The sequence below is a fragment of the Aquarana catesbeiana genome, linkage group LG05 (assembly GCF_042186555.1).
Source record: "Aquarana catesbeiana isolate 2022-GZ linkage group LG05, ASM4218655v1, whole genome shotgun sequence".
NCBI classification, from domain to species: Eukaryota; Metazoa; Chordata; class Amphibia; order Anura; family Ranidae; genus Aquarana; species Aquarana catesbeiana.
The window spans coordinates 464,458,914-464,485,283 of record NC_133328.1 but is presented as its reverse complement, the minus strand read 5'-3'; the positions used below and the strand labels follow the sequence as shown (position 1 = coordinate 464,485,283).

The 26,370-nt window shown below is 42.1% G+C and overlaps 1 protein-coding gene across 26 annotated transcripts in view; it reads right to left on the bottom strand.

Annotated features, from left to right (window-relative positions):
* The window catches only part of EPB41L3 (erythrocyte membrane protein band 4.1 like 3), a 291,386-nt gene that overhangs the window by 129,984 nt on the left and 135,032 nt on the right, over positions 1 to 26,370 (bottom strand). The window lies entirely within an intron of this gene.

Genomic DNA, 26,370 nt, shown 5'->3' with positions numbered 1-26,370 from the left:
CATCTTTTCAAATTGTAATAATATTACTGGGGATACTGAGGAGGCTTGTGGAGAAGTTTGTGAGAGGATTTGTTCTGTATCTGACTCAAATGGAGAGTCTTGCTGTGACATTTTCTGTCTGTGAGAGCGCCCTGATGCTGTATCTTGTGAGGTGACTGGAGCTGCTTCAGCTGCAGTGAGTGCCTGTGAGCTTTTTGTGAGGTGATTTTTATTTCTGCCACGGTTTCCTCCCAGTACCATATTTCCTGCCCAAACTTTCACAGTTTGTTCCCTGGGGCAAAAAGGTTCAAATGGATACCTTTTGAGCCTGCAGGCTCCGCTTTGTCCTTCTCTTCTCTCCTCAGCGGTGTGGAGCTCTAACAATGCATGTCTGCTCTGCTAGGCTCCGCCTCCTGCCCCTTTACTTTGGAGATTTTCAAACTGTTCTCTGCAGAACTCCCCTAGATCAGAAATGATCTTGCTAAATGTATAAAATGTATTAATTTATTTCTTTTGAGGGTTCTGGTTTTTGATCTGTTTCATTTGCCCTCTAAATTTCCTCTACTGTACTGTACTTTGATTGTGTCCTTTTGCCATGTGATGCTCTAGTCTTTTTTTTTTTTCTCTCTTATGTATTACTCTTAACAAAAAACTAAAGAGCAAATCAACAAAATGTGATTTCACTTGGGGCTCTAAAACAGCTGCATACAACCGAATGAAGCATTGCTTTCTGCAAGAGATATCACACCATATAATTAAATCGGAGCAACAGGATTACAACAGAACTCCAAGCCAAAGATTTATGGTGAGCATTCATTAGAGAAAGATGGAGACAGAAAATCTTCTTTACCAGGGCTGTAAGGTTCAGCAGTCCGAATAATCATGTGTCAGTCGGAGCCATGTCTGAGCTGAATATGTTTAATAGGGGCACCCTTTTCAAGTTAGATGCACGCTCGGCCCAGACAGACAGAGCCAAAGACCTAAGTGATCTGAGGGGGAGCTCAAAAGTAGGTGTTTCGGTTCAACACATCTGTGATCTTTAGGTGGTGGTGGTGGGGGCAGTCAACAGCCACATCATTTTGACTTTAAATACAGCGTTCCTTCCAGAAGTAAAGCACAGAGAGCTGTCCTTACATTAAAGGAGCTCAGCTTTTCACCCTAGTTAAGATCAACTCAGTTACAACTAGAGATGTAAAATTTCCAGATATTTTTAAGCCACGAGGAAAACTTTTTCCAGTTTTTTCCGAAAACAAAAAATGGAAATTTTCTGAAAAATGTAAAAATAAATTCAGTGTGGTGTAGTTTTATAAATTAAAAGTCATTTTGTTACACTGGGAATGTGAAAATGCAGTGTATATTAAAGTATTATGCTTGAAATAAAAGTACAGTGTTGTTCAGTAAATAAACTAAACGTGCTTTTTAAAATTTGTGATGATCCAGAAGCAGCAGAGTGTTTCTGGAAAGAGAACTCTGGAGGGAAGAGCTACTTGCAATTTCATTATGGTCCTTATGCAATTCCTTAATGTATTTTTTAATGTCTTTAGCAGTGGCGGCCCATACATTAGGGTCATCCGCCCCTCTCTATATGTATAATGGATAGATTCATGCATAGCATGAATCTATTTACAGCCGCCGCTGGCACCCCTATTCAGGCGTCTGGCCCCTCTCAGGACACAGGGCGCCTGAATTACAGTGGCAGGGTGTTTTTTTGAAGCCCCCGATTACAGCCATAGGCTCTAATAGGCTTCAAAATAAGGTAGGCTCAGAGCATTGCGCCATGAGCCCACCCAGGTATTACAACAGCAAATGGGGTGAATGGGTAGGGGAAGCTGTCACCGCTGCCACCACCGCCGAGCAAAGGAAGCCACAGGTGAAGCGCTGCATAGATGGGGTGCACCAGACCCGCCCGCTGATCGATTTTGGGGGGGAGTGTTACCGTTTGCCGCCCCCCCCAAAAAAAAATGACCACCCTCTGCCACTGGTCTTTAGGACACCCTTGGAATGCAAGGATGGGTTTGCAAATATTGTGAGATGAAATAATATTTTCCAAATGGCTGCTTTGCTCTCAGCAGGAATTGCACTGTGGAAATGTTTCTAAACGCTAGATGTTGGTCTTAGGAGGAAAAGAAAAAAATTTACTGATCAGACTATAGGTAAACATTATGTTGCGACAGTGGAGAACATGAATAGTAATTATTTAAAAACAGCAATCCCCAACCTTTTTGGCACCAGAGACAGGATTCATGGCATCCAATTTCCCCAGGGATGGGGTTATTTGTTGGTGGATGGGCTGAGGGATGTCCCGGCTCCCCTGCCTGCTCGATGTCATCCTATCAGCAGGGCAGGGGGTGGGAGGAGCTCTCCATTGAGATCTTCAGCTCCTCCCACCCCATGTCCTGCTTATAGGATGACATCATTGGCTGGGCGGGTAGAGGAGAGGACACATGGGCATGGCCACACAGCTGGAGGTGAGCTGCAATTGTGGTCTGTGATAGCCCTGTGCGGACTGTGGTTAGTGCTCACTTCCTGCTGTGCAGCCTGATCAACAGGTCTGTGCCCCGGGGGTTGGGGATCCCCGATTTAAAGGTTATAAAAGATCAACTAAATTTGTCAAATTCACGCTCTTATCTGTCAAATAAGGCGCGAGGGGACAGAAACCATCATACTCCATGCCAGCAATCACCCAACTTCAGCTGAGAGAACTTGCATTAATTTAAGACTTTATATACAAAGTCACAGAAATCTTTCATTAAGGTCTGCATGTTAGATAGTTTAAAATACCATGACATAGATATATTATTTATCATTGTAAAATAACAAATTAGATTACCAAAGGTATTGGGACATCTGCCTTTACATCCGAATGAACTTTAAATGGCGTCTTAGTCGGTGGGGGTCAATATTTAGTTGGCCCACCCCTTGCAGCTGTAACAGCTTCAACTCTTCTGGGAAGGCTGTCCACAAGGAGTGTGTCTATGGGAATATTTGATCATTCTTCCAGAAGCGCATTTGTGAGATCAGGCACTGATTTTGGAGAGAAGGCCTGGCTCAGTCTGTGCTCTAATTCATCTCAAGAGGTGTTATATCGAGCAGCGATCAGCTTTAAGCCCTTCTCGGGCTTACGTTACTGATCACCGAGCCTGAGAACCATCTGGCGTTAGTGATGGCTTGCCATAAAAAAAAGCGATGGCAAGATTTCCACCACTCAGCTCTATGCCCTTGAAGGACCAGAGCGACGTCATGATGTAATTTCCGGTTCTCAGGCCATGTAAACGTGGCTTTTTTTTCTTTAACCACTTCAGCCCCGGAAGATTTTACCCCCTTCCTGACCAGAGCACTTTTTGCGATTCGGCACTGTGTCACTTTAACTGACAATTGCGCGGTCGTGCAACGTGGCTCTCAAACAAAATTGACGTCCTTTTTTTCCCACAAATAGAGCTTTCTTTTGGTGGTATTTGATCACCTCTGCGATTTTTATTTTTTCCGCTATAAACAAAATAAGAGCGACAATTTTGAAAAAAACCCATTATTTTTTACATTTTGCTATAATAAATATTCCCCAAAAATATATTAAAAAAACATTTTTTTCCCTCAGTTTAGGCCGATCGTATTCTTCTACATATTTTTGGTTAAAAAAAAAAAAAAAAAAAAAAAAATCGCAATAAGCGTTTATCGATTGGTTTGCGCAAAAGTTATAGCGTTTACAAAATAGGGGATAGTTTTATGGCATTTTTATTAATTTTTTTTTTTTTTTACAAGTAATGGCAGCGATCAGCGATTTTTATTGTGACTACGACGTTATGGCGGACATTTTTGGGACCATTGTCATTTATACAGCGATCAGTGCAATTAAAAATGCACTGACTACTGTGTAAATGACACTGGCAGTGAAGGGGTTAACCACTAGGGGGCGGGGAGGGGTTAAGTATGTCCTAGGGGAGTGATTCTAACTGTAGGAGGGATGGGCTGTGTGTGTCACTACGCTGATCACTGCTCCCGATTACAGGGAGCTGTGATCAGTGACACTTGTCACTAGGCAGAACGGGAAGATGCTGTTTACATCAGCATCTCCCCGTTCGTCCTCTCCGTGAGGCGATCGCGGGTATCCCCGCGGCAATCGAGTCCACGGGACCCGCGACTTGACTCACGGAGCTCCCGGCCGGTGCGCGTGCCGCCGGCGGCGCGCATGTAATGGCACGGCGGGGAATTCAAATGGACGTACCTGTAAGTCCATCTGCCCAGCCGTGCCATTCTGCCGACGTACATCGGCGTGCACCGGTCGGGAAGTGGTTAAAGCAAAAAATATTTTTTTGGGATATTTTGCTTTTAAAGTGGATGTAAACCCGATTCATGAAATCTGAGCTGGGCAAATCTATCTGCAGTGTTTTGTAATCTCTCTTCAAAGCCCTATGTCCCATAGCTTTGTCCTGCTCCATTTGTCTGTTATCAGCCTGAGAATTTTTCACAAGCTCTATGTCGGTTACTATAAATAGATTAGCACAAAGCTAAACTAGTAACAGGCATGCTCTGCATGTGTGGGGAGGGGGTGTGCCTTTCCACCAATCAGCTGTCTCAGTGTCTCTCACAGTGTATAGCAAATATCCACTACTACTGGGGAACCAAGAAGAGAAAAATCCAACAGGACATGCACTTTTCTAAACAGTATATAAAGCTGAAGACAGCAGACATACATATACAACTTATGTAGGGAGATTTGTTTAATCTCTGTGTATCATCTGAGGCTGTTCACTTCACTGGGTATATGTGAGGGTTTAAATTCACTTTAAGTGTAGATGAGAGTTTTGGGATCTTTTAGACCCCAGATCTCCCCATAAAGAGGACCTGTCATGCTGTGTTATTGCAAGGGATGTTTATAAAAATTAAAGGGACAACATAAAAAAGTAAGAAAATAAATAATAAAAAAATGTAAGTGCCATCGTTCCCGCGTGCTCGTGCACAGTGGTAAACGCATACGTAGGTCACGCTCGAATATGTAAATGGTATTCGCACAACACGTGAGGTATTGCTGCAAACGTCTGAGCAAAAGCAACATTTCTAACACTGGACCTCCTCTAACTGTAAACTGGTAACCTGTAGAAATTTCTTATATGTCGCCTATAGAGATTTTTAAGTACCGTAGCGTGGCGCCATTCCACAAGCATGCCTAATGTTAAAGCATGACATGTTAGGTATCGATTTACTCGGTGTAACATCTTTAATATTATACAAAAATTGGGGTAGATATGTTTTTTTTTTTTTAATTCATTAAAGTGTATTTTTTCCAAAAAAGTTTGAAAAACTGCTGCGCAAAAACCACGTGGCATAAAGAATTGCAGCAACTACCATTTTATTCTCTAGGGCCTCTCCTACAAAAAAAAAAAAAAAAAAAAGATGTTTGGGGTTTCTAAGTAATTTTTTTTGCAAAAAATACAGATTTTTACTTGTAAACAACAAGTGTCAGAAAAGGGCCTGGTCCTTAGGTGGTTAAAATTCAACTGATATCTTAACAGTATGCGGGGAAGTCGTTTACATGTATTCATGGTGTTAAAATTAAGTCATCCTATTCTTTTTTTTTTTTTACATGGAAATCCTTCATGACATAACTGTCAGCTAAGTATATCCGCTCTTTTAACTTGATTCCCCAGATAATGCCACAGAAACTCTTAACTAGGTCACTACATCACAGAAAGTCTAGCAGAAAATTCACTTTGAGATTTCCATCTTTTAAACTGCAAAATACACTGAAACATCTAAGCAGCATGCAGTATTTCATACAGTAGGATATCACACAGGCACACAGCTCACCCAGGGGTTACAGCAAGGCACGTCCAGACTTTCATGTTAACCATACTGTTTGATATAACAACTCAGAGCACTTCCAGCTGTGTAGACTTACTTCAACGTAACCTACTATTACCTTTTAACATGGTTTTCAAAAACCAAACCTAATGGCATTCAAACAGCTTTGGGAAGAAATGTGTTGCCTCATACTAGTTACTTAGATTTAAACCTCCAAACAAAAATGACTTTTGGATAATAAAAGTGTGAACTGTAGTATTATTAGAAAGTCCTTAGCTCTGATATTCTAATAAGGTCTATTGTGTTAGGGAAGATCGGGCTTAAAAGTGATTTACTAAATTGAAAGACTGAACGCTGGTCTTTGGAGTATAAGGCCCTGTCTACAACGAAGTGTTTTATAGCTCGAAGGTACAAAATGCTCAACTACCAAAACTCAGTGTAATTCGGGTGAGACTTTTCACATACGAGTGCTCAGGAGCCTGTAGCTGGATGCCTGACGCTACAAAAGCTACCTGAGCTACTTGAAAAAGAAGAGGAACTTTGGGAAAATGTCTAATTTGAACTCCCAAACCAAACATTATTACACCTAAATTCTACCTCAACTGCAAAACATGTAGACAGCAGTGACACAATTTTTTTTAGTTTTGGGTAGAGTGGAGAAGGGTATAATAATAATAATAATAATAATAATAAATAATAATACAGGATTTACATAGCGCCAAGGATAAGAACCTTGTGTCAAGTGTTTATAACTCTGTCTCCGCTGAGGTTTGCTCTTTTCATTTGTCCTGGTGTCCACTGTTACCAAAACAAATATTAATGGGAAATCAAAATTTTACAGGTGTCCCTGGGACAGGAAGTGAAGAGCAACCTTGGGCAGCTTATTAGGTAAAGCCGGCCATAGATGGAGAAAATTTTCTTTCCGGCAACTACATGTTGCCGGAAAGAAAATTGCTTGATTCCCCCATCAACTCTGTGTTGATGGGGGGGGGATCCCTCTCACTGAGCCCCTGTGTTCTCTTGGTAAGGGGGCGGGGAAAGCAGTCACGCTGGGAGAGCACAGCGATTGATAGCAGGCGGGTTGTACCCAACTTGATCGATCAATAAACTCTGGTACAGTCCGCCTGCCATACATGGTTCCAATCTCGGCTGATTCCTGCTAAACTGGATGAGATTTACACTGTCTATGGCTGGCTTTAGTGGTTAGCACAGTTCAGGTACTTGGGGTCTGCAGTTTGGGTAGTCAGGTTTCCTCCCACACTCCAAAAGACATGCTGGTAGGTTTTCTCCTGTTTAAACTGGCCCTAGTATGTGCATGTACAGTGAGGAAAAAGTATTTGATCCCCTGCTAATTTTGTACATTTGCCCACTGACAAAGACATCAATCTATAATTTTAATGGTAGGTTTATTTTAACAGTGAGAGACAGAACAACAAAAATATCCAGAAAAATGCATTTCAAAAAGTTATAAATTGATTTGCATTTTAACCACTTACAGACCGCCCGCCGTCATTATACAGTGGCTCTTTGAAGAGGGATATCGTTGTTATGGCAGCAGTTAGCTGCCATAACCCTGGTATCCATTTCAGCGGCGGTCCGCTTTCGGATAAAAGTGGTCTCTGCGGCGGGTTTGCCGAAAGATTACTTTTATCGGTGGTGGGAGAGGTGCCCCCCGCCGCATTCTGGAGGTCTCCACCACTTACCAGACCCGCCAGTAAGAGGCAGCGGAGACAATCGCGTCCTTTCCCGTGGATGCCTGGCTACCGAGTGAGGGGACGATTGCCCCCGGTCAGCTCCATAGCATTGACTGGCGGAAACGACGTCAAATGTCACTTCCGCCCAATGCTCTTAACCACCTCCGGACCACCGCATGCCGATATACGTCCTGACTTTGAAGGGGGATAACGTTGGTATGGCAGCAGCTAGCTGCCATAATCCCAGTATCCTCTTGTTCGGCCGGCGGTCTGCTTTCGGATAAGAGTGGGCTCTGCGGTGGATTCACCGCGAGATCACTTATCAGCGGCGGGAGAGTGCCCTCCCTCCTGCCGCGCTCCGGTGCCCTCCGCCGCTTATCGGAGCCATCGGCAGCGGATCTTCACCCTTGCTGGGCATTAAGACAAGTGAGGGGAAGATGGCCCCCACGCGGCTCCATAACAATGCAGGGCGGAAGTGACATCAAAACCTCACTTCCGCCCATAGCTCTTAAAGGGCCATTTTTTTTTTTTTTTTTTATTGCATTTAAGTGTAAATATGAGATCTGAGGTCTTTTTGACCCCAGATCTCATATTTAAGAGGTCCTGTCATGCTTTTTTTTACAAGGGATGTTTACATTCCTTGTAATAGGAATAAAAGTGACACTTTTTTTTTTTTTTTTAAAACCGTGTAAAAAAAAAAAAAAAAAAAAAAAAAAAAGGTAAAAAAGAAAACGTGCCTCATCCCACTGAGCTTGCATGCAGAAGCGAACGCATATGTGAGTAGCGCCCGCATAAGAAAATTGTGTTCAAACCACACATGCAATCATTATCACCGCGATCGGTAGAGCGAGAGCAATAATTCTAGCCCTGGACCTCCTCCGTGACTTAAAATATGCAACCTGTAGAATTTTTTAAACGTCGCCTATGGAGATTTTTAAGGGTAAAAATTTGTCGCCATTCCTCGAGCGGGCGCAAATCTGTAGCGTGACATGTTGGGTATCAATTTACTCGCCATTACATCATCTTTCACTATATAACTATATATAGTTATAACTATCTGCTAACTTTACTGTTGTCTTATTTTTTTAATTAAAAAAAGTGTATTTTTTGCACTTGTAAATACGGTGTGAAAGTATTGCAACAACTGCTATTTTATTATTATATATATATATATATATATATGTATATATATATATATATATATATATATATATATATATATATATATATATATATATATATATATATATATATATATAATATATATGGTGACAAGATGAGTGTGGCGCTAAAGGGGGGAGGATAAAAGTATATGTGGCCTAAGAACTGGCAGTTCAAAGTTCAAATGCTGACTTTGTGAAGGAATGGCGACAGTGGGGTCCCCACTGCCCCACTGTCGCCATTCCTTCACAGCGCTGTTCTTTAGACATTTTCCATGTAAGTGTATACTATTATTTAATACATTTTTAATCAATGCGGATTTACACTATTTGGCCCATCCTTTCCTTCCTCTATACATTCCAACACGGATTTGAGTGCCACGACCTCTGAGCCCGACCACGTCCAAGGAACACAGTCACGTGGAAGTCATTCCACCATCCCTGCTCTTCAGCATCCGTTCCAGCCCAGCACCACCCAAACCTGTTTGACCCCACCTGGCGTATGCCTTGTCGGGTCCACCAAGTCTGGTAAGCCTCCTTATTATCATTGGTGGTGTGTGGGCTCTCTCCATAGAGGATTTGTACCACGGTTGAAAATTTGTTCCAGAGGACTTTATATTTCATCTTTCAAATTCTCTCCAAAGATGTTTTTGTCAGCATTTGAACTTTGAACTGCCAGTTCTTAGGCCACATATACTTTTATCCTCCCCCCTTTAGCGCTACACTCATCTTGTTTCCTTGTCTGTTCTTTACATTTGTTGGTTGTGTTAGCTGCTTTCCCTCCTTTTTGGTAGCGCAGAATTATTGTATATATATATATATATATATATATATATATATATATATATATATATATATATATATATATATATATATATATATATTTGGGGGTTCTAAGTAATTTTAGTGGAAAAATAATTATTTTAACTTGTAAACACAGAATATGAAAAATAGGCCCGGTCCTTAAGCGGTTAATGACTGAAATAAGTATTTGACCCCTTCACAAAACATGACTTAGTACTTAGAGGTCAGACATTTCCTGCAGTTGGCAACCAGGTTTGCACACATCTCAGGAGAAATTTTGTCCCACTCCTCTTTGCAGATTTTCTCCAAGTCATTAAGTCCGACGTTTGCCAACTCGAACTTTCAGCACACTCCACATATTTTCTATGGGATTAAAGCGGAGGTCCGCTGAAAAAAAAAATTAAAAGCCAGCAGCTACAAATACTGCAGCTGCTGACTTTTAATATATGGACACTTACCTGTCCAGGGAGCCCGTGATGTCGGCAGCCGAAGCCAATCCGTCCTTCTGCTCTCGGCCGCTGCCACCACCATCCACGGTAAGGGAATAAGGAAGTGAAGCTGTGCAGCTTCATATCCTGGTTCCCTACTGCGCATGCGCGTCCTCTCAGGTCCCTGCTGTGTTCTGGGACCTGTGTGTCTCCCAGAATACAGCAGGGGAGGACGGGGTAGGCGCCGGAAGTGGCATAGGTCACCGCAAGCGCTGAGGTGATCTATGCCCGGAAGTGGGAGCAAATACCTGTATTAAACAGCTATCTGCTCCCTCCTCCCCTTGAAAGGTGCCAAATGTGACACCGGAGGGGGGGGGGGATCCAAAAAGTGGAAGTTCCATTTTTGGGTGGAACGCCACTTTAAGGTCTGGAGACTGGCTAGGCAACTCCAGGACTTTAATGTGCTTCACTTGAGCCACCCCCAAAGCATAATGTTTCCACCTCAATGTTTGACGGTGGGGATGGTGTACTTTGGGTCATAGGCAGCATTCCTCCTCCTCCAAACACAGCGAGTTGAGTTGATGCCAAAGAGCTCGATTTTGGTCTTATCTGACCACAACACTTTCACCCAACTCTCCTCTAAATCATTCAGATGTTCATTAGCCTAACTTCAGACGGGCCTGTACATGTGCTTTCTTGAGCAAGGGGACCTTGCAGGTGCTGCAGGATTTTAGTCCTTCATAGCATTGTGTGTTAAAAATAAAATAAAAGGAGGATACCATGCTGACACCCTGCATAAAGTACAGCAGCCAGCACAGCAAAGGAAAAATTTGCAAAAATGTGATTATAGAAACGTGCAGCGCCAATTAGAAATGGTCACTATATATGACTGACGACCATAGGGATAATAAGTATTAAAAAATTATGTATATGAAAACACAAAAATCATTGCATAAAAAAACATTCAATAAAACATTGATCATGTCCGCATAGTGATCAACTAAAAAGTCAGTGAAGATAATTGATAGTACAAAGTGAAAAAGTCCACAGAGTGAAAACTAGGTGTTGAGATTGAGCCAGGTAGGGAGATAAATCCTTCTGGCATCAATGAGTGAATATGATAACCACCACCAACAATGAGAAGGCTTACCGGAACAATTGGACTCAAAAGAGCTTACGCCTGATTTTTAATACTTATTATCCCTATGGTCGTCAGTCATATAAGTGACCATTTCTAATTAGCGCTGCACATTTCTATTGTTTTCTTGGTGACTATGATCCCAGCTGCCTTGAAATCATTGACAAGATACGTGTAGTTCTGGACTGATTCCTCATCATTCTCAAGATCATTGAAACTCCATGAGGTGAGATCTTGCATGGAGCCCCATTACGAGGGAGATTGACAGCTTTTGTGTTTCTTCTATTTGCGAAAATAATCGCACCAACTGTTGAAACCCTCTCACCAAGCTACTTGGAGATGGCCTTGTAGCCCATTGCAGCCTTGTGTAGGTCTACAATCTTGTCCCTGACATCCTTGGACAGATCTTTGGTCTTGGCCATGGAGGAGAGATTGGAATCTGTTCGATTGCTTCTGTGAACAGGTATCTTTTATACGGGTAACAAGCTGAGATTAGGAGCACTGCCTTTAAGAGAGTGCTTCTAATCTCAGCTTGTTACCTGTATAGAAGACCTCAGCTCGTTGCCTGTATAGGAGCCAGAAATCTTGCTGATTGATAGGGGATCAAATACTTATTTCACTCATTAAAATGCAGATCAATTTATAACTTTTTTGAAAAGTGTTTTTCTGGATATTTTTGTTATTCTGTCTCTCACTGTTAAAATAAACCTACCATTAAAATTATAGACTGATTGTTTCTTTGTCAGTGGGAAAACGTACAAAATCAGCAGAGGATCAAATACTTTTTTCCTTCACTGTATGCATGCGAGGTAGGAACCTTAGATTGTAAGCTCCTTGAGGGCAGGAATTGGTGTGAACGTACAATATGTGATTAGCTGCATATACTGTAGGAATTTTATAATTATCTGCAACAAACAAAAATTCAAAATGTCTCTACTCAAGGTACTGAAGCAAGGGCGTCAGCATGACAACCAGACATCTGTGGTTTGCAGAATAGGATGGCAACACAATGGCACTTCTGTACAATTTAACCATGGCCTGAATATCAGCAAATAACAGAGACATTCATATCGCTGCCAAGGACACTTATGGCATTTAGTTAAAGTATAAATCCTTCCCAACACTAGGTTTAAAAATGTTCCCTCACTCCTTATGCAACCTATGCTGTCTAAGCTGTGTAAAAAAAAAAAAAAAATGTGTTTACTTACCTATTTTCAGTCTGCTCTGGTCTGGTCACATGTGCCACAGCTCCGGCTCCCCTGCGTTAGCGAGCAGATGCTGCAGGGGAGAGGAGGGGGAACACCCAGCCTTTGTCAAGCACTCACCCCTCTCCCCTGCAGATGCCGCTCACTAACACAGTGGACTGGTCCAGACTGCAAAAAGGTAAGCATACACATCTTTTTACACAGCTTAGGCAGTATACAGTGCCTTCAAAAATATTCATACCCCTTGAATTTTTCCACATTTTGTCATGTTACAACCAAAAACGTGAATGTATTTTTTTGGGATTTTATGTGATAAACCAACACGAAGTTTTATCAAATTTTTTACAAAAAAATATCTGAAAATTGTGGCGTGCATTTGCATTCAGCCGCCCTACTCTGAAACCCCTAGCTAAAATACCAATTGCCTTCAGAAGTCACCTAATTAGTAAATAGAGTCCACCTGTGTGTAATTTATGCTCTGTATAAAATACAGCTGTTCTGTGAAACCCTCAGAGGTTTGTTAGAGAACCTTCGTGGACAAACAGCATCATGAAGGCCAAGGAACACACCAGACAGGTCAGAAATAAAGTTGTGGAGAAGTTTAAGGAAGGGTTAGGGTTATAAAAAAAAATATCCCAAGCTTTGAACATCTCACGGAACACTGTTCAATCCATCATCCGAAAACGGAAAGAGATTGACAACTGCAAACCTACCGAAACATGGCGGTCCAATTGACAGGCCAGGCAAGGAGAGAATTAATCAGAGAAGCAGTCAAGAGGCCCATGGTAACTCTATAGGAGCTTCTGGAGATCCACAGCTCAGGTGGGAGAATCTGTCCACAGGAAAACTACTGGTCATGCACTCCACAAATCTGACCTTTATAGAAGAGTGGCAAGAAGTAAGCCATAGTTGAAAGAAATCCATAAGAAGTCCTGTTTGCAATTTGCGAGAAGCCATGTGGGGGACACAGCAAACATGTGGAAGGTGCTCTGGTCAGATGAGACCAAAATTGAACTTTTTGGCCTAAAAGCAAAACGCTATGTGTGGTGGAAAACTAACACTGCACATCACCCTGAACACACCATCCCCACCTTGAAACATGGTGGTGTAATCATGTGGGGATGTTTTTCTTCAGCAGGGACAGAGAAGCTGGTCAGAGTTGATGGGAAGATGGATGGAGCCAAATACAGGGCAATCTTGAGATTGGGGCTTAGATTCGCGCCTTCCAGCAGGACAACAACCCTAAACATACAGCCAGAACTACAATGGAATGGTTTAGATCAAAGCATATTCATGTGTTAGAATGACTCAAAGTCCAGATCTTAATTGAGAATTAGACTTGAAAAATGCTATTGAGATGCTCTCCATCCAATCTGACAGAGCTTGAGCTATTTTGCAAATAAGAATGAGCACAAATTTCACTCTCTAGATGTGCAAAGCTGGTAGAGACATCCCCAAAAAGACTTGCAGCTGTAATTGCAGAGAAAGGTGGTTCTACAAAGTATTGACTCAGGGGGGCTGAATACAAATGCACGCCACACTTTTCACATATTTATTTGTAAAAAAAAAAATTTGAAGACCATCTATCATTTTCCTTCTACTTCACAATTATGTGCTACTTTGTGTTGGTCTAGCACATAAAACCCCAATAAAATACATTTACGTTTTTGGTTGTAACATGACAAAATGTGGAAAATTTCAAGGGGTATGAATACTTTTTAAAGGCACTGTAGGTTACAGAAGGGGGACGTTTTTAAACAGTTAGTGCTAGGCAGGGATTCTACTTTAAGGTCACCATGGCAGGAGTGGCCTTAGACACAGTTATATAAAGCTTTACCTACACAGAGCCTAAGAAACCACTACTCTCCCTTTGTGGTCAGCTAACGACTGAACGAAAAAAAAAAAAAAAAATCTATGACCAAATTTGCACTGCTTGCACAAATGCAAAAAAATGTACCCACATACAAACATTTAAGATATTGCAGTTTACAAATTCGTAAATTATCTGTTTCAGCCTCTTTTTCTTTTATTTTCCGTGGTGATACTGCCAGCAACAAACTTCCTGTCTTAAGAAAACATTGCTCATTGACTGTACAGTATCTATTGATGAAGCTATGGTTACCATTGAAGATGGTCTCCCAACTTAAACTACAAAAATGTCTTCCTCTCTACCTCAATCTTCATTATGTGCGAGCGGGGAATCAGTCATTTACAGCTTTTTAAGCAGTTTGAAGCTTTTACTTCAGCTCACAGGAAGTGACAAAGACACTACAATTCTGGCAAGACCAACAGGTATTTTTCACACTCACTGAAAATGTTCCCATGGCAGGAGAGGAGACCCGAGTTATCAATGCTATAGCTCTGTAATCTCATCTCTCTGTCACTTTGTTCTCTCATCCTCTCAGCATGCTCCTTGCACTGCAGCACAGCTAATTGGCAGCTTGTGCTGCTTCTCCCTCTCTGAGCTGTTCTGTACTGGGGACTGCATCAGGTTGGCAAAATCAAAGTCAGGCAGTGTTTCAAAGACAGTACACTGTTTGCCTTAAAAAAAATACAAATTTAAGGGGCGTGTTACACACTGAACTGGGACAGGGGCTTTTGGAGGGGACTGCAGGGTAGCCTCTTGCCTAATTACTATGAACGCCGGCTTTTGAGGGGATTTCCGATTCATGTCTCCCCAAAACACACAGACTCTGGGAACCTAGGACCTGGATACAGATTTGGGGCCTTTGTGCCCATATCAGCAATGACTGCTTCACCCCCTCCTAGACTGGAGACTCAAAGCAGATGTTAACCACTTAAGGATCGGAAGATTTTCCCCCTTAATAACCAGGCCATTTTTTGCAATACGGCACTGCGTCGCTTTAACTGACAATTGCGCGGTCGTGCGTCGCAGTACCCAAACAAAATTGATGTCCTTTTTTCCCCACAAATAGGGCTTTCTTTTGGTGGTATTTGATCACCTCTGTGGTTTTTATTTTTTGTGCTATAAAAAAAAAAAAATAATAATAAAAAAAGTGACAATTTTGAAAACAAAGGCAATATGCGTTACTTTTTTGTATAACAAATATCCCCCCCCCCCCCCCCAAAAAAAATCTAAAATTTCTTCCTCAGTTTAGGCCGATATATATTCTTCTACCTATTCGGACAGATCGACAGATGACTTTTTTTTACACTTTTTTGGGAACCAGTGACATTATTACAGTAATCGGTGATAAAAAATATGCACTGACATTGTACTAATGACACGAAGAAAGGGTCAACATCAGAGGCAATCAAGGGGTTAAATGTGTTCACTGCAGGTGTGTTCTAACTGTATGGGGGATGGGCTGCCTGGGGAAACACAGATCTATCTTCCAGAAAGACATGATCTATGTGATTTTCCCTGTCAGAATGGAGATTTGCCTTGTTTACACAGGCAGATCCGCGTTCTGTCACTGCGGGGAACGATCACGGGTGGCCAGCGGACAGACTACAGTTCCTGAGCCGATGTACAAAGGCGGCGATTCGTGGGAACGAGCCAACCTGCCACAGTACAATGATGGCGGCTGGTCGGCAAGTAGTTAATATAATCAGCTCAAAACAACCTGATGCTGGGGTCTCCTACTGTAATCTGTTTACTAAGGGTTCAGTCACTCGTGGTATCATTTCCTCATTGTATGCCTCCTAGGTGTGAATTCCCATTGTTAATTGAGTCACCTATTGTTTATCTGCTAATCCTTTTAGAGATTTGGACAGCCCTAGGTCTTCTTACTGAGGAACTGGGTCCGAACGGTCTGGGTGGGCACTGAGTGATCTAGGCTGGTCTAGGTGGCTAGTTGTTTAATTCGTTGTCCGTTTATGTTGGCTGTTCCTTAGCTATGGTAATTATATTACTGTTTACAGTTTGCATAATGTGATCAAGCGCTTACCTGATTCTGTGTGGTATATAAATTGTGTGCGAGTTTACAATAAAGTCAGTTCCAGTTCGATTCCTAAGCCAAGTGTCGTCTAGATCTTGGGTGCAATATTCAGCTATAATATCTGGTTCCTGACTGGAGGAAGTTATACACTGACAGAAGCACTCAAGAAGGGTGCCAAGTGGCCTTTTTACAGGGTGCATTAATTAACGCAGAGCTGCATCAATGTATGTCTTATCTACCTGGAGGTCTGCCTAAAAATCTATCAAGTTCAACTACAATTATAATTCATCAGCTGGCTGGATATACTCTACATTGTGAATATGCAGCCCCTTTCAACGTACGCTCCATATTTTGTTTTCCACTTGTTAAGCCATCTCCGTGTAGACTTTTGCATATTCTTTGCATGTAACTATAGGTATAGCAGGTGTAGGGTTAGTTAGACAAAGGGATGCTCTACCACAAGGCCAAAGACAAAAATGATGAATAATGTGTAAAATGATGAAATGGGTTTGGGCAAGACATTACTAGGAGACGGCTGCCTGAAAAACGGCTTAATTCATTTTACAGAACATTTCACAACATTACCTGCGACTCTGAGAGCACCTGTTCGGTATTGAGCAAACACTAAAGATAATCATCACATGCAGCTAAAACCAGGTCACTGTGGAACACCATCCCATTTAGTCTGTGCTGCACTTCAGAATCAACCAGTGATTTGATTTGCATCCAAAAACACCACTAGGTCAACAATCTTCTTAAAAGGGTTTAACAGTCCCGGTTTATTTATTTTTAGATTACTGCTGGCTTTTTTTTTTTTTTTCCTAGTGAGATCAAACATGAAAAGAAAAGCATTAATGCAGTTCCTAATACAGGCAATGGCTGTTATATAACGTTGCTAACATTTGGTGATGGGGATATTACTCTGCAAACACAATACAGCAATCATGATTGCTAAATATAGCAGTCTTATCTGTTCACAACTAGAGACACTGGATATGAACGTGGGATTATTTGCCTTAGCGTAGTTCAGCTCATTCCAAGTAAAGTCACTGCGTGCATACAGATGATGAAAGAAAATCTGAACAAAAAGAGATATGTCAAATTTAATTACCCAAAGAACACTAGCTGGGGTTTTTAATAGAACACATTGCACCATTTCATTTTGCAAAAACAAAGCAATTGGTAATATTTGGTCACATGTGGATTCCAGGTTTAAGCTCGGCTGCAAAACATTTGTAGGAAGGAGGCATGCAGCACAGAGAAGACAGCAGAAGCCTCAGGAATGAGGTCATGTTCAAATGACTCATCATGGCTGGAATGGCTAATAAGCATCAGTTTGATTCAGTAAAACTAGAACAGAATGTGTGCATCCCAGCACAATATGGAGCAAAATATGCTTAGAAATGTCAATGCATCATTATTGTGCACCACAAAAATACAAAAGAACCGACATCGGTTACAAGGAAAATTGCACCAAGGGAGCCTACCTGTCATGCTGATCAGAAGGCTTTAATACTTTTTTAAATCACTGACCTGGAACTAGCATTCAGATTAGGAATTAAGATTTAAACAATCCTGTTTAATTTGTTCATAAACGATCTGGAGGATGGGATAAACCATTCAATCTCTGTATTTGCAGATGATACTAAGCTAAGCAGGGCAATAACTTCTCCACAGGATGTGGAAATCTTGCAAAAAGACCTGAACAAATTAATGGGGTGGGCGACTACATGGCAAATGAGGTTCAATGTAGAAAAATTTAAAATAATGCATTTGGGTGGCAAAAATATGAATGCACTCTATACACTGGGGGGAGAACCTCTGGGGGAATCTAGGATGGAAAAGGACCTGGGGGGTCTAGTAGATGATAGGCTCAGCAATGGCATGCAATGCCAAGCTGCTGCTAACAAAGCAAACAGAATATTGGCATGCATTAAAAAGGGGATCAACTCCAGAGATAAAACAATAATTCTCTCGCTATACAAGACTCTGGTCCGGCCGCACCTGGAGTATGCTGTCCAGTTCAGGGCACGTGGCCACTCATTAAAAGAAGCCTGACCAGCAGCTGGTTCAGTCTCTCTATGTGCCGCTGAGAGCCTAAGCCAGCCGCTCCCACCACAGCCCGGCGCTCTAGTGAACACTATAGGGACAGAGCAGAGAGCGGTGATTGACAAGTCACTGACTCTACTCAGTAAAGAACTGATTGATCAGCGGCATGTGATTGCTCAGTTCTCAATCACTGAGCGAGTGAAGGACAACTGCAGCATCAGATCAATGCTGCAGCTATAAAATGTGTATATATATATATATATATATATATATATTTTTTTTTTTATCCCACACTTCTCCTTTAAGGTTAATACAAGTAGCCACTGAGTTGAGCTCTGGAACTATAATGCGCGGAGTCACTGCTCCTTCAATAGGCCTAATAGGGAGGTGCACATTGCTGACACCTCCCTATTAGGCCTATTGAAGGAGTAGTGGCTCCGAGCGCGTAGCCTTCTCTCAACCGCCCTGCTAGCCCTCCTCCCTGGACAATCCCTCTCCTGGATACGGAACCCAGAAGCAGACGGACGACCTGTGACGTCATGCACGCTCCACGCCGGCCCCTAGTCTCTTCCTGATGGCCACAGAAGGAGCTCCCGGCTGGTAATCCACCTTCTGCAGCCCAGCATCCCTGCAGCGTCACCACCACAGGATCAGAGGGAACCCTGAGGACCACATACCTATACAGATAAGCCTTTTATATGTTTTTACCTGGTGTCATTAAACATCATTTGTTAATACTACACTCAGGTGGCGCTTACTTCTCTACCCCTCTCCAACAGTAATCAGAGTGGCTCACCAGCCACTCAATTGCTATTACAAGCAGCGGGAGGGGACTCTTCCCCCCCCGCAGCTCTCTCTGGCTCTCACCAGGAGACCCAAGCGACCAGCTGGTGCATCTGTCAGTTGGCCAGACAGCCAGGCAAAGCCAGAATCGCCTCTGATCGGCTGTTCATAACAGTAAGTAACCCAGAAGCGATGACATGAAATCACTTCCGGTTTACTTGGAAACCATCGGTGCCATTTTTTGAAAATTGAAAGCATTCAGAAACACTGATCTTGGTTTTTTAATGCTTTTAAGTGCAGAGGAGGGATTTGGGGTCTTATAGACACCAGATCTCTCCATAAAGAGGACCTGTCACATGCCTATTACTGTCACAAAGATGTTTACATTCCTTGTGACAGCAATAAAAGTGAAAATGAAAAAAAAAAAAAAAACATGAAAAAAAAAATTAAAGCAACGGTGAAAAAAAAAAAAAAAAAAAAAGTCCTTGCGTGCAAAGGCAAAACACGCACTTTGGTTCCACGTGCACACAAACGGCGATTGTCCCAAACATGTGAGGTATCACCGTGAAAGTCAGATCATGGGCAGTAATTCTAGCGCCAGAACTCCTCTGAAATGTGGTAACCTGTAAAAGGCTTTTAAAGTGTCGCCTATGGATAGTAACTACAGCTTTTATATTTTACAAAAAAAAAATTGTGTTATGTATTGTGCTTTTTTGCATTACAATTCAAAATAGTGTATTGTTTCCCAAAAAATTGCATTTGGGAAAATACTGCGCAAATACCACGTGACATAAAAAATTGCAAAACCCACTACTTCATTCTTTAGCCCCGGTTCACACAGGGGCGGCACGACTTGCAGGTCGCCTCACCGAGGCGACCTGCACACGACTGCCATGGCGACTTGCAAAACGACTTCTGTATAGAAGTCTATGCAAGTCGCCCCCAAAGTAGTACAGTAACCTTTTTCTAAGTCGGAGCGACTTGCGTCGCTCCTATTAGAACGGTTCCATTGTACAGGACGGGAGGCGACTTGTCAGGCGGCTAGGTCGCCTGACAAGTCGCCCCTGTGTGAACCGGCACTTAGGGCCTCTGCTTTGAAAAAATATACAATGTTTGGGGGTTCTAAGTAATTTTCTAGCAAAAAATACTGATTATTACATGTGAACAAAAAGTGCCAGAAAAGGCCCGGACTGGAAGTAGTTAAAGATGAAATAAGGAAAAAAAAAAAAAAACATTACTAGTCTTCTTCACCTGTGGACCCTTTAAAAAGATTGAAAGCCAGATGATTTGCTTTTCCTAAACAAACAGAGGTCAGGCATAGCCACTCCCACACATTTGCTCAGTACAGATTTGCTTTAAACAGATATACATGATATAAATGACACTGGAATCAGTTAGAAGTCCCATCCTAAGCACAATACAATAATTTTCTTACCATGCTCTACTTAACATAACTGGTAATAAAGGTGATAATTTCCCTTTAATCAATTTAGCTGCCATCTCATACCTTATAATTGTGCACTGAGTCATCCTGCTCTTGCAAAAAGCCCATGGCTTGTAAGTAATTTGTAAGGAGGAAAATGGTATAGTAAAATGCCTAACCATACAGCCTGCACACTGTAATATACAGCCATCTGGTACTGCCAGTTGCAATGCAGTAGGGAAAAGGGAGTGCCGGCACATGCATCATGCTGACTGCTGTCAAAGGGAAGGCTGAACTGGCAGGGAAACAGAAAGATGATGTATAAAAGCACTCAGCTGTACCCTCTAGCAAGCTTTTGGAATTCAATTCAAATGTATCTAAACCAAAATTATTTTAATATACTTTTCAATACACTAGGGAAGGGTTAAAAGACCCCCCTATTGTGTCCTATTTCAGAGATATACCATCACCTCCTGTCCCATAGTTACATCAGAAGATGAAGTAATCCTCTCTTAGGGGCCATTCACACCAGGTGCAGTAAAACTGCATTGGGTGGCTATTCTAGCGCAGTTCCACCATGAGACAAGGCAACATTCCTTGTCTCCTATGTGCCTTGTTCACATCACTGCGTCGCAGTGGTGAGCACTGAAAAAAGTATAGCAGTGCAGTACAGTGCGAGGTAATTATTTGTATGGAGAGGGTGAATCTTCCCAGAGGAAACACAGAAAAAACAAAAAAAAAAAAAACAAACCTGACAGGGTTGATAACCCCTCCTTACTCAAAACAAAAAAAAACAAAAAAACAATGGCTTTAGATACACTTTAATAATTTAAAACTATATAAACACATCGTTTAACCCTGTAAAAATGTGGGTTTTTTTTTTTAGAAGATTAATGAATAAGAGCAAAATAAGTGTGATCTTCCCAAATATGAGCACGCACGAAAAAAACTGGGGAGAGCAGTTGCAAGTTTTGCATTCTATTACACTCAAATTTAGGGTGTAACGTATAAGATGGTGCAAAGTGCATCCCCCCTTTCCCCATAAAAATCCTAGGGTTCTTATCCCCCCTTTCTGGGATTTGTACAGCTGCACTGCTGTGTCATTCAGTCACAGAGATCGGCAAATACATACCTCCCAACAGTCCCGGATTGGGCGGGACTTTCCCGCTATCCCGCTGTACAAGGACTTTGTCCCGCATCGCTCCATCAATTAATTATGTAGTAACTTACAGCGCAAGTGTGAATACCAAGCACAGCCAAGGATTGGCCAGAAAACCCGCTGGATGTGCTCTGCGCAGCTTTCAGATTAAAGCCTTTATGTCAGGGATGGGCAGGAATGCTACTCACACCCACCCCTTTGTCAAGCAATCAGCGTATAGGGAAACGGCGCGCTTATACATTGCTGACTGGGTTTTTTTCAGACATGTGGAAGCCCTGCACTCACAGCATGGCTTCTGCCATTAAAAGTAACATCTGAGCTCTCCCCCACAGCTCCTATAGCAGCCTCCCTGCTCTGCACTGAGAGCGGGGAGAAGAGCTGGTCTGTGAGTGCAGCATAATCGAGGGAAGTAGGGGAGGAAGGGGGTGAGCTGCATCGTTATCCTTATCTCCTTCCTGCTCGGGGAGGGGAGATTGGGAGCTGGAAATGAGAGTGTACAGTTAGTGCACAGAAAAAGTAAACAAGGCTGTGACAGAGCCAGCTACAGAAAGGTACTTTTACAAAGATAACCATGTGGAAGATGGTAGTGCTTTGGGGAAGGGGAGGACAGAGGAGAGGTGCTGCGTTTTGTATGCAAGTGTGGGGTTTGTATGAGTGTGGTTTGTGTGTGTGGGTGGTTTGTGTGTTGAGGTTATAGCTGAGGAGAGGTGCAATAGTGAGATGTTAATACATGACTCTGTACCTAGCGCTCTCTTGAACCCTGTGCATAACTTACTCCAGAGCCCACCTTTCTGTATGTAACGCACTCCAGAATCCTGTACACGGTACGTAACACACTCCAGATCCATGCACTCTGTGCCTAGCACTCTTGCACCCTGGCCATAACAGACTCCAGAACCCACCTTCCTGTACATAACAGACTCCAAAACCCTGCACCCTGTATCTAGCACTCTCCTAAACTCTGTACCCATTAAGCCCCTCCCACTGTTAAGAGTTTGACCACACCCACTTTTGCCCTGGTGAGTGTAGCACGCTGCCAGTCACTTCCTACCTTAAAACCCCTTTCACTCTGGAGCGCTTTGCAGACGCTACATCGCTAAAAATAGCGCCTGCCAAATCCCCCCGAAAGAGCAACTGCTGTCTCTCCAGTGTGAAAGCCCTGAGGGCTTTCACACTGGAGCGGTGCGCTAGCAGGACGCTAAAAAATGTCCTACTAGCAGCATCTTGGGAGCAGTGTATACACCGCTCCTAAACCACTCCTGCACATTGAAATCAATGGGGCAGTGCGGCTATACCGCTGGCATAGAGCTGCTGCAGCAGCTCTTTGCAGTGGTTTTAACCCTTTCTCGCGCTTTTACCCTCCCGCTAGCGGCCAAATAGCGCCACAAAACTGATGGTAGAGAGCTGCTAAAAATAGCGGCGCTTTACCGCCGAAGCACCCACCGACCCAGTGTCAAAGGGGCCCAAGTGTCCCTCATTCTGAAGTTCAAAAGTTGGGAGGTATGCAACAGACCACCACACTTGTAGTATTCTCATACCTGCAACCCTGTAACCAAAGGTCCATACTGCAAAGTCTGCAGGAGCCTGTGTATTGCACCCAACAATCCACTGATCATAGCTGCAATCCTATCCTTCACAGGCCGCTAAACAAAAAAAAATTTTTCCCCCCCGCATTTATTAATTTTGTGTAAAAGGGATTGGGGTGTATTGTGAGCTACTAAAATCCTCAATGCTGAGAAATACATGCATATACTTATCCATCATGCCATACCATCAAGGAGTCATGACAGTATCACGCAGAGCCCCAACCCTAGGATTACGATGCCAGTTAGAGGTGGAGACAAATTTAAAAGAAGTATACTGGATATTCTTTTTTAATACGAGGAAACCAGCGGGTATGAACTTTGAATGGGATGTTTCCCATTTTTATGAATGAATATTCATGTGTTTCACTGTAAAGTAGAGCATGGAGATGTGTTTATTTGTAGAAAGTTAAGTTTAAGACTTTTATTATAATGTTGTGACAAGACTGAGAAACATTCCACACACACACACACACGCACACACACACACACACTTTAAGTATTCCGTTTTTTTACATTTTACATCACAGTGTCATCACCACATTGTGCTTTGATTATTTGAAGACACAATGGTGAGAGTGTTTATTTTAATATTTTCTGTCTGAGTAGAATATTTTTGCATACCATTTAGTCTCTATATATTCAGACTGATCATAGTCACATGTCTAAATCATAGGGGTTGTACGTCAACCGGTTACATTTTTGTTTATTAGTAAATGACTATCAGGCAATTTTTGAATACATTGGATTTTGATACATATTTTTTTTTGACTAATCTACATGTTCAGATAGGTTTAATGCATATATTGATGTCCTGATATTATGTAACCATAACAAATAATTTGTTGAATTGTAAAATAATTTTTTTTTTGTTTACAGCATGGTTTTATTTTCAATTTTTTTTTTGTTTTTAGCATTTTATTTGTGAAATGTTTCTCTCATTAATGAATCTTTTTTCAATCATGAAACCTAATGTGAAAGCTTAATTTGATCTGACATCGTCATCTGTAAAGGGTTAATATGCTGCATAGAGAACTGCGGTCTCAGCTGTCCCATTACCTCAAGTGAAGCCAGATCTTCGTATGATGATGTGGGCGTTAACAAGTCCTTCAATTAGTTTTTCTATATCTATATATACATATACACACACACCATGTCATTATATTCATGATTTAGCTATGATTAAGCACCAGTGAGTGCAGTGTGAAACGCGTTAGCAGTTTGCATTTTATCCTGTTTTTGTATGGACTGAATCTTCAATAAAGGAAGTTTCTTGGTGTGCGGCCACCCGGATCCATTTCTTGCTCATTTCCATACCATCAAGGAAGTGTGTGATTGGGCCTCAAATTTACTCTGCAGCAGGACAACTCCCCCCAAACATACAGCCAATGTCAAAAAGAACTATCTTCATTGTAAAGGACAAGGGGTCTTGGAAGTGACGGTTTGACCCCGACAGAGCCTTGATCTCAACATAGTCTGTTTGGTATTACATGAAGAAAGATTTGAGGCAGCCTACATCCACAGAAGATGTGTGGTTAGTTCTCCAAGATGTTTGGAACAACTGACCTGCAGAGTTTCTTCAAAAACTGTGTGCAAGTGTACCTAGAATTTATGCTGCTTTAAAGCCAAAGGGTGGTCACGCCAAGACACCTTCCATGACATCAAGGCTCTGCCTAGAGCCAAACTTCCTTCACTACTTTAAAAGGTTTTATTAAATATATACACTATATATATATATACATACACACACACACACACTATACACATGGCGGACACACCGGGACGCTACACCGATCGCATTGAATGAGAGGGAACTTTGCTTATATCCTTCAGGCTCATATACCACACTCCATGTGGCAAATTGTGTACATCCACTGCAGCAAATGTTCCATTTGAAAGTATTAGACTGCTCCCTGTTTGTCGCTTAACTTGCTCAGCTGACTTAATGATTTGGTCAATCTATACGACCCACAAGTAGCACTGATCGATCAACTACCATCGATCTTTTCAGCGTCCCGGTTTCTTTATCTATGTAAATGTAATTTTTGGATTACGCTATGGTGTTCTCCTCTTTCTCTCCGGGGTACCTCCTATGAGAACAACCCCCAGCTAGGAGTTTATCATCCTTACGCTAGAGGGACTGCCTGGTACTTGGCGGACAGCGGGCATTATTCTGAGGTATATGAAGTGGCATGCCGTTTTCTTCATCCTATGAAAGGCTCTGACCGGGTTAAGGTCGCAAGCCCCCTATGCTTGCCGTTTTGGTAAGCGCGCATTTCAATTTTAGTCATCACAGTGGTGCGGTGAAGGATCCACTTTTTCATTTGCATTTTCTGCTTTCAGACTGGGGCCTGTGCCTACGTCTTTTCACTATATCTGTCTGGACTACAACCAATGTGATAGGACTGTTTATTATACACTTAGGTTTGTTGTATGGACTATGGTATCCATTTGAATTGGGGTTTATTTATCTATTTATCCCATTTACACTGGTATTTTTTCACAATTATACAGGTACTCACAGCGCTGCTCATTTATTTATAATATATATATATATATATATATATATATATATATATATATATATATATATATACATATACATATACATATACACACACACATACACACACACACACACACACACACGGGCCACTTTATTAGGTACACTTTGCTAGTACCGGTTTGGACCCCCTTTTGCCTTCAGAACTGCCTTAATTCTTCATGGCATAGATTCAACAAGGCGTTGAAAACATTCCTCAGAAATTTTGGTCCATATTGACATGATAGCATCACGCAGGCTGCTGCAGATTTGTCTTCTGCACATCCATGATGCGAATCACCTGTTCCACCACATCCAAAAAATGCTCTATGGGATTGAAATCTGATGGCTATGGAGGTTAATGGAGTACAGGGACCTCATTGTCATGTTCAAGAAACTATTTTGAGATGATCTGAGCTTTGTGACATGGTGCATTATCCTGCTGTTAGTAGCCATCAGAAGATGGGTACACAGTCGTCATTAAGGGATGGACATTGTCAGCAACAATACTCAGGTAGGGCCTGGCATTTAAATGATGCTCAATTGGTACTAAGGGGTCCAAAGTGTACCAAGAAAATATCCCCCACACCATTACACCACCAGCCTGAACCGTTGATACAAGGCAGCATGTATCCATGCTTTCATGGTTTTTTTTTTACGCCAAATTCTGACCCTAACATCTGAACGTCGCAGCAAAAATCGAGACTCATCAGACCAGGCAA